Below are 8,363 nucleotides of genomic sequence, written 5' to 3' on the forward strand. Positions count from 1 at the left end.
CAGGTAATATAGATATTTTAAATTAGTAATTCTTCCAATCTATGAATGTAGGAGGCCTTTACATTTTATTGTATCCTCTTTAATTTCTTTCACTAGTAATTTTGACATTTTTATTCATAGTAGTCTTTTGAAGGTATTTTGGGGGAAGCTATTGTGAATGGAGTTGCTCTTATAGGTTTTTTCTCAGTAAGTTCAATATTGGTGTTTAGATTATTTTTAATTCTTATCAACAAATAAAATGTTATGCATTAAGCATGGGAATGATGTAGACAAATCTGGTAAATTTAATAAGGTTCAACTTATATAGCAACTAAATAATTTTTTAAGTTATAGTTTCATTTAAATCTCTGTGTTCTGTTGTATCTTTGGAGATACAGATGAAAATTATCATTTTCATTGGACACACAATCAAAGTAAGGCCTAGAACCTGAGTTATCTGAAGTCACAAAGTTTGTTGGTGACAGAGAAGGGAATAGAGTCTATTCTCCCATTGTCTGGCTCTGTTTCATATTTACTGAATTATCATGTATCATTTATATGTCTATTCAAACTAGTTACCCTTTTAAGTAGGAAACTATTACAAATTTTGAATTTTATCTTTAAAATTCCCATTCAACCCATAGGAAAGCCAAACTTCAGAAGTGTTGACCAGCTTGCAGACATTGCTAGGGACAAGTCCCTGATAGTGCAGGGACAAGAGTACACATCTTATACAATCTGGGCTCTGACCCTACTAAGGTCATTGATTCCTCTAAGTCCTAGCGAAGGAGAGTTTCACATCTAGGAATTAGAAAATCATACAGTAAACATATGGAAGGCAGTAGATTCACTGATACTCTCCCTTTGTTGCTTTCCACATCAAAGACCAAGCTCTAGTTTAATGCCCAGGGGCAGGAGCTGAACTCTACACCAAAACAAGACTTGGCTATCTGTCTTGTATGGGTGAAGACTCTGGCCCACTGTGAAGGATTAGCCCTCTGGCAGTAGTGAGAATGTCAAGTGATGTTATTTGGAGGAAAGACTGCCCTTTCCAGCCCGGAGGGATGCAGGAGAAATGAAGATATACAGGACAGAAGAGCAATCAGACTGCAGAGAGGAAGCTGCATTAGATGAGCTATAGCAGCTCAGGAGCAAAGTAAACTCTGCCCTAGCCCCTGTTTAAGGTTCTGGAAACAGTTCTTTGGGTCTGAACTCCCCGTGCAAGGCATATCAACATAACTCAGGCAACATAATTTGTTAGAAATAGACCTTGACATTTAGTTTTCCTTAGCATCAAAAAATCTTCACTTAGAATACACATTTTTATTTCCACCTAAAAGCTATACACGTGTAGATGATCAGGAGCAGTCCTTAGGCCCTCGAGGCTCAGGTAAACACACATTTTTTCTTAGAGATTTAAGTATTTATTTGAAAGGTAGAGTTACAGAGAGAGAGAGAAAAGACGATAGAGAGATCCTCGATCTGCTGGTTAACTCCCCAAATGGCCACAATGACCAGGACTGTGCCAAGCCAAAGCCAGGAGCCAGGAGCTTCTTCCAGGTCTCCCATGTGGATAGAAAGGCCCAAGTACTTGGGCCATCTTCCACTGCATTCTCAGGCGCATTAACAGAAGCTGGATCAGAAGTGGAGCATCCGGGATCCAAACTGGCACCCATATGGAATGCCGGCACTGTAGGCTGCAGTATAACCTGCTGTGCCAAAGTACCAGCCCCAACTTGCACATACATGACTTCCTAATGGGAGGTCCCATAAATAATACATTTGAGATACAGGTGTCTTGCCACTGAGCCATATAGCATTGGGAAAGGGAATCCCACAGTGGATTGCAAGGCCAGACTTCTATGGCAGAGTGCTGGGTAGAGGCATGGCAGAGACAAGAAAGTCTACAATGCTGGCAAGAGTAGTTTCAAAGAAGCAACTAGGGAGAATCAGTACTCTGTGACCAACTCGAGAGAGAGAAAGACATTAGCTGCAACTGGAGACATGAGACAATGGCTCCGAGACCAAGGAACCATCAGAAGCTACAAGGAAGGTAAGTGGATCATCTGATCATTCCCCAGCCTTCCTCAAAATTGTGATGTTATATAAATTGCTCTCTTACACACACATACACACACAAAAAAAACTCCTAGATAATCTTAGGCAGAAGAACAGAAAGAAAACAGATTCAGGTAGAATATATTTGCCTTAAGAAGAAATGGTATCTGAAGGAACTGTTTAAATCATTGCATTGGTGTAGGACTTTTCTTCTTAACTTTTTGCAATAATCTCAAACTTCCCCAGAACTATTTGAGAATAACTTGCTGAAATAAAGGCACCTTTTAACCCCTAAAGAATTTAATGTATCATAGTTCCAAAAAAATTAGAAAACTCTCCTTCATGATGACAGTACAGTACTCATGGAAATTCAGAAAATTAACATTCATAAATTGCTATAATTTCATTGTCAGGCTCTATTCAAATCTCACCAGTTACAACAATATTCTTTATATAAAAAAGAAGCAGTTCAGAGTCATATAATGTACTTCTCTTTATTTCTATTTGAAACACTTTCACGGCCTTGAATCTGTTGAAGCTTACAGACTAGTTATTTTACAGCAGAATATCCCTCAGTTTAGATTGTTCTGATGTTTCTTGACAGTGACATGTGGTAGTTCATCCTGAGCAAGAAGATCATGGATATGAAACTGTGCTGCTCATTGCATCCAACCAGGTGGCATGCAACTTTCAACTCATTCCATTACTTACTTTTTTAAAAAAGACTTATTTTTTTTTTATTTGAAAGTCAGAGTTACACATAGAGAGAAGGAGAGGGAGAGAGAGAGAGAGAGAGAGGTCTTCCATCCACTGGTTCACTCCCCAGTTGGCCACAATGGCTGGAGCTGCTCCGATCTGAAGCCAGGAGACCAGAGCTTCTTCTGGGTCTCCCATGCGGGTACAGGGGCCCAAGCACTTGGGCCATCTTCTACTGCTTTTCCAGGCCATAACAGAGAGATGGATCAGAAGTAGAGCAGCTGGGACTCAAACCTACACCCATATGGGATGCTGGCACTGTAAGGTCATCACAAAATACATCAAGGCCAGCGCCGCGGCTCACTAGGCTAATCCTCCGCCTTGCGGCGCTGGCACACGGAGTTCTAGTCCCAGTTGGGGTGACGGATTCTGTCCCAGTTGCCCCTCTTCCAGGCCAGCTCTCTGCTATGGCCAGGGAGTGCAGTGGAGGATGGCCCAAGTGCTTGGGCCCTGCACCCCATGGGAGACCAGGAGAAGCACCTGGCTCCTGCCATCGGATCACCGCGGTGCGCTGGCCACAGCGCGCCTGCCGCGGCGGCCATTGGAGGGTGAACCAAAGGCAAAGGAAGACCTTTCTCTCTGTCTCTCTCTCTCACTGTCCACTCTGCCTGTCAAAAATAATAATAATAATAATAACACATCAAACACCGGAGTAAGAGGAAGGGTTTATTGGGAAAACTCAGCAGACCAGAGGGAAGGGGCAAAGAAGGAAAACGAGAATGCATGTCCGGGAAGCGGATTTAATATCCCTTTTTCAGGGGGTGGGCAGGGAAGTAGGAATAACGAATCCCATTAGGTTGGGGGTGGAGCTTGACATTGGTGGTTGGGCCATGTGGCTACCTGACTTTCAGCAATGGCAGCCGGGGCTAGGGCCTAGGATGTAGATCAGGGTGTAGATTGCACCATAGATAAGACTGCATCATTTCACTAACAGGCACTGCAGGTAGTGGCTTTACCCGCTATGCCACAGCGCCAGCCCCATGTTCCGTTATGTATAATGTTTACTTTGATTGCTTGATAAAAATCTGCCAGACTTATCCTCGGGAAAGTTACTCTTTTTCCCCTTTATAATTAACAGGCCATTTTGTGGGGAGGTCCTTTGAAATTATGTAGATCCTGTTCTTCAGTTTACTGGCCAACTGGCTCGTTTCCTAATTGTGTTTCCTCAGAGGGTCATGGTATGTACTATCACTGCTTATTGTTATGCCCTGAGTCCTTTGGATGCAGCCCATCATTATCTGAGCACTTCCTTAGTTTCCTGGCACATCAGTTGCCCCAGGTACTGATCTACCTTGCTTAGTTCCACCCATGGCTTCAGGACTGAATTGTTCAGGAAGAGAAGAGGCAAAGAGTTGGTCACAGGGGGAGAGGTGTTAGGATGCCTGGGTTCGCAAAAGATACCTCCCTTGGCTGGTTAATTATATTCCACCTTTTGTTTATTCCTCCAAGGGGCTTCCCAGCAAAGCTCTGAAACAAAGTGACATTGGTATAGACAGGCAGATAGGACTAAATCGATTAGATTTGGAAGCTGGAGACCACGCCTTTGTCTTTCCCCTTCTGTGATCTCAGGCCCCAACCTGACCCCACCTGTACACCCACATGCCAATCAGATTAGGTAACCATGCCCCTTTGGGGGTAAGTAAAAGGCCTGGAGCATATTGGGCCCCTATCTCTTTCCCCCATGCCCCAGGCATGCAGCCTTCTGGCCACTTCACCTTTGCTTTCCCGCCTGCGCTCAGACCTGTGGCGGCTCATAATCATAGCTTGCTCCACATGGCTCCTGACCTGCTCTATGCCCGGTATGAATCCAGCTTAGTTTCTAGACCTCCTTCTCCCCTAATTAAAGCCCTCGCTTTCCTGTGCACTTCTCTCACTGAATAAAACGTTTAAAAACTTACCATGTCAGGCCAGTGCCGCAGCTCAATAGGCTAATCCTCTGCCTTGCGGCGCCAGTACACCGGGTTCTAGTCCCGGTCGGGGCGCCGGATTCTGTCCCGGTTGCTCCTCTTCCAGTCCAGCTCTCTGCTGTGGCCCGGGAGTGCAGTGGAGGATGGCCCAAGTGCTTGGGCCCTGCACCCGCAAGGGAGACCAGGAGAAGCACCTGGCTCCTGCCATCGGATCAGCGTGGTGCGCCGGCCACAGCGCGCCTGCCGAGGTGGCCATTGGAGGGTGAACCATCGGCAAAGGAAGACCTTTCTCTCTGTCTCTCTCTCTCACTGTCCACTCTGCCTGTCAAAAAAAAAAAAAAAAAAAACTTACCATGTCACTTGGTCTATTTTGAGCTGATATTCAGACTTCTTATCTTGATAGATTATTAATATTATTAATATCTAAAATTATTAATAAGGCTGGTTGATATAAACGTGAGTCTGTTTGGGGATCTTTTTTTTTTTTTAAAGAAAAAGCAGGGCTGGTGCCATCTCACATAACAGCATTTCACACTTTGTTTTCTTGAGATCATTAGCCAGGTGACAACATTTAGCATTTCCAAGCTCTTAAAAGAGCTGCTTTTTCATGTAAAACACTTCACTTAGGTATAATAAATTTTTAACCATGTTTTCTTTCAGAGGAATGATATTTTGAAAGATATTCATTTTCTAGGTTTTTTTACATTGCTGTTCATGATGGAATTTTTACTAAATATGCATTATTTCATAATTAGAAAATCACAGACATGTAAGAAATAGAAGTAACAAGATGATGAATGAGGAACTAGTGAGTTTGATTAAAATATTACATTTCTTTTTTTCCTTTTGTTTGAGGTAAAACATTATACTCGGTACGATGAACAAATCAGTATATAACGGTGGGGGAGTTTTACACCTGTATACATTCCAGTTGCTACCATGTGGATGGAGATGGAGCATGTCTATTTATTATACACGACAGTGTCCTTGCAGCTCTTTCCAATCAATCCTTGACCAAGAAAACTGCTATTCTGACTTGTATTGCATAGGTTATGGTCAAGAAGCAGATGCCGGCTCTCCTTTGACCTTGATGGTACAACGCCACTCACAACTTACGCTGTGTGTCTCAGGGAATGCACCAAAAGAGCTTCATGGGCACTTTCAGTTTCACAGTTCTAAGAGAGATGTGGGAAGTGAGGTGTTTTCTTCTACCAGCCTTTAGTAAATGAGCAAGAAAAATTATTTCCCAACTTCCAAGTTTAACTCCATATACTGAACCACAGGACTGCTATATAAGTTAGTTCCTAAATGGAATCAAATAAAGTTTATTAAACTGAGGAAGAGGTACTTAATTCTTTATTCATTAATGCTTCATTCCCTCATTCATTTATTCCACCAACACTTTTTACAATTACTTGCTACCTGTCCAACATCATGGATTCTACTGAGGAGGTACTGATAGTCACAGCAGTGCCTGCTTTTCAGTATAGTGGAGGTGATACTGATGTCCTTATTAATATTTCCCAAATATAATAAGCCCTGTGGGTTCTTGCCATGAATTCAGAGAATAATTCCGAATAGTGGCTCAAATAAACCAGGCAGCATGGTAAGTTCTTAAGCTTTTTATTCAGTGAGAGAAATGCATAGGAGAGTGAGGGTTTCAAGGGAGAAAGGAAAGTCCGGGAATTAAGTTGGGGCCACACCGAGCAGAGAGCAGGTTGACAGCCACCTGCAGCAAGCCTTTGGTAAAGAGCAGCTATTACTCGCAGGCGGCCCGATGGCCACGTGCCCTGACAGCACGGGGCAACAAGGACAACCAAGGTCCATAATATCGAAAAGGGCAAAAGAGAAAAAAGGGGGAAAAGGGCTGCAAGAAAAAAAGGGCTGGGCCACCGTGTTCCACTTTCAAAGGGGTGTGGTTATGTGGCATGATTGGCAGGCAGGCACAAAAGTGGGGTCAGGTAGGGGGATGAGGTCACACGGGGCCATGGTGAAGGCGTGGTCTTCCAGCTCACAAGTCTAATCAATTTTATCCTATCTGTCTGCCTACATCAGGATGCAAACATGGTCCTATGCTATGAGAAGAGGAAGATACACTTCTAAAAGGGGACAAAATTCATTTTTAGCAGGGATCAGCCGAGATTCTGAGGAGGAAAGTAACTGGATAGTTGACCTTGAATGATGAGGAATAATTGGATACACAGAAATAGAGTTTATTTATTTATTGTCAAAGTGCTCTTTTATGAAAATGACATGCTCTATCTACAGAGCTTGCAAGAGGAATCCTTTTTCCAGCAAGATTAATGGTTTTGTGCTACGGTCCCCACAAATTCCTCCTGATTTATCCTCACAGCTGCAAGTTGACAGGTCATCATTAAGGCACCTGTTTGAGTGAAAGATTAACATACACAGATCTCTCCTGTGTCCTATCAATAATTCAACACACTTCGTGAAAATCTCGGGGCTGCTGTATACGAGGATCTCTGGTCACAACCCTCTGGGCTATGCTGTGCCCACCCAAAGGACTCTGGAGATTTCTAGCCGGGCTGAGCACCTCAAATGAGCTCCACCAATGCACAAGTGGCATTTCCTCCTGGAGGGAAATGGCCTGTCGTAAACATTGTCTTCTTGTAATGCTGGTGTGAGTGCTTCCTTATTGATTTGGCATTTGTGGTATTGAATCGGGAAACACCGAGTGGCCTGAGACCTCACTTCACTGAGATTTTCTAATTCAACATCTCTTGGGGATGCTCCTGTTTTTGCTCTGTGTGAAAAAAATCCTTTTATGAAGGTGGCACATCAGGACCCACAGGCCTGGGATCTTGGAGGAACACTGGGAATAGGAAAGTCACAGTGATCCATTTTCATTGAGCTATTCATTCATCTTAGAATATATTTTTAAAAATGTTTTACTCACCATTTAAACTGCACTACCTTGACATTTTTTATCAAACAGTATAAATTTCCATTTTAAAAATAAATCTTTTTTTGAATGAACACGTATTGATCCCCACCTCTGTGCTAAGAGTGGACACTCCATGGAAAAGCAGAAAAGAGATGACCATAGTTTCCAGAATGGAGTATCATTCTTTGAACAGCACCCTCTCTGTACCAGGCGTTTTCCTAGGTGCCGAGGAAAAAGACAGGTGAACTACAGTGCTATAGAGGTCCCGTCTCAATTTTTCAATTTCTGGATGCAGAAATGATAGCTTAGAGGTCAGTGATGTGGCTCACTTGGCTAATCCTCTGCCTGCAGCACCGGCACCCAGGGTTCTAGTCCCAGTTGGGGCACTGGATTCTGTCCCGGTTGCTCCTCTTCCAGTCCAGCTTTCTGCTGTGGCCCAGGAAGGCAGTGGAAGATGGCCCAAGTGCTTGGGCCCCTGCACCCACATGGGCAACCTAGAGGGAGCACCTGGCTCCTGGCTTCGGATCGTCGCAGCGTGCTGGCCGTAGCGGCCATTTAGAGGGTGAACCAATGGAAGGAAGACCTTTCTCTCTGTCTCTCTCTCTTACTGTCTAACTCTCCCAGTCAAAAAGAAAAAAAAAAAAGAAAAAAAAGAAAAAAAGAAATGATAGCTCAGAAAGGCTCTGTACTTTAACCATGGTGATGTGGCTGGTAAGATATAACTAAGACAAGAACTTTCTCTTCTCGATTAGTAGGTT

The sequence above is a fragment of the Oryctolagus cuniculus genome, chromosome 4 (genome assembly GCF_051225735.1).
Source record: "Oryctolagus cuniculus isolate XC-2025 breed Fujian yellow rabbit chromosome 4, ASM5122573v1, whole genome shotgun sequence".
NCBI classification, from domain to species: Eukaryota; Metazoa; Chordata; class Mammalia; order Lagomorpha; family Leporidae; genus Oryctolagus; species Oryctolagus cuniculus.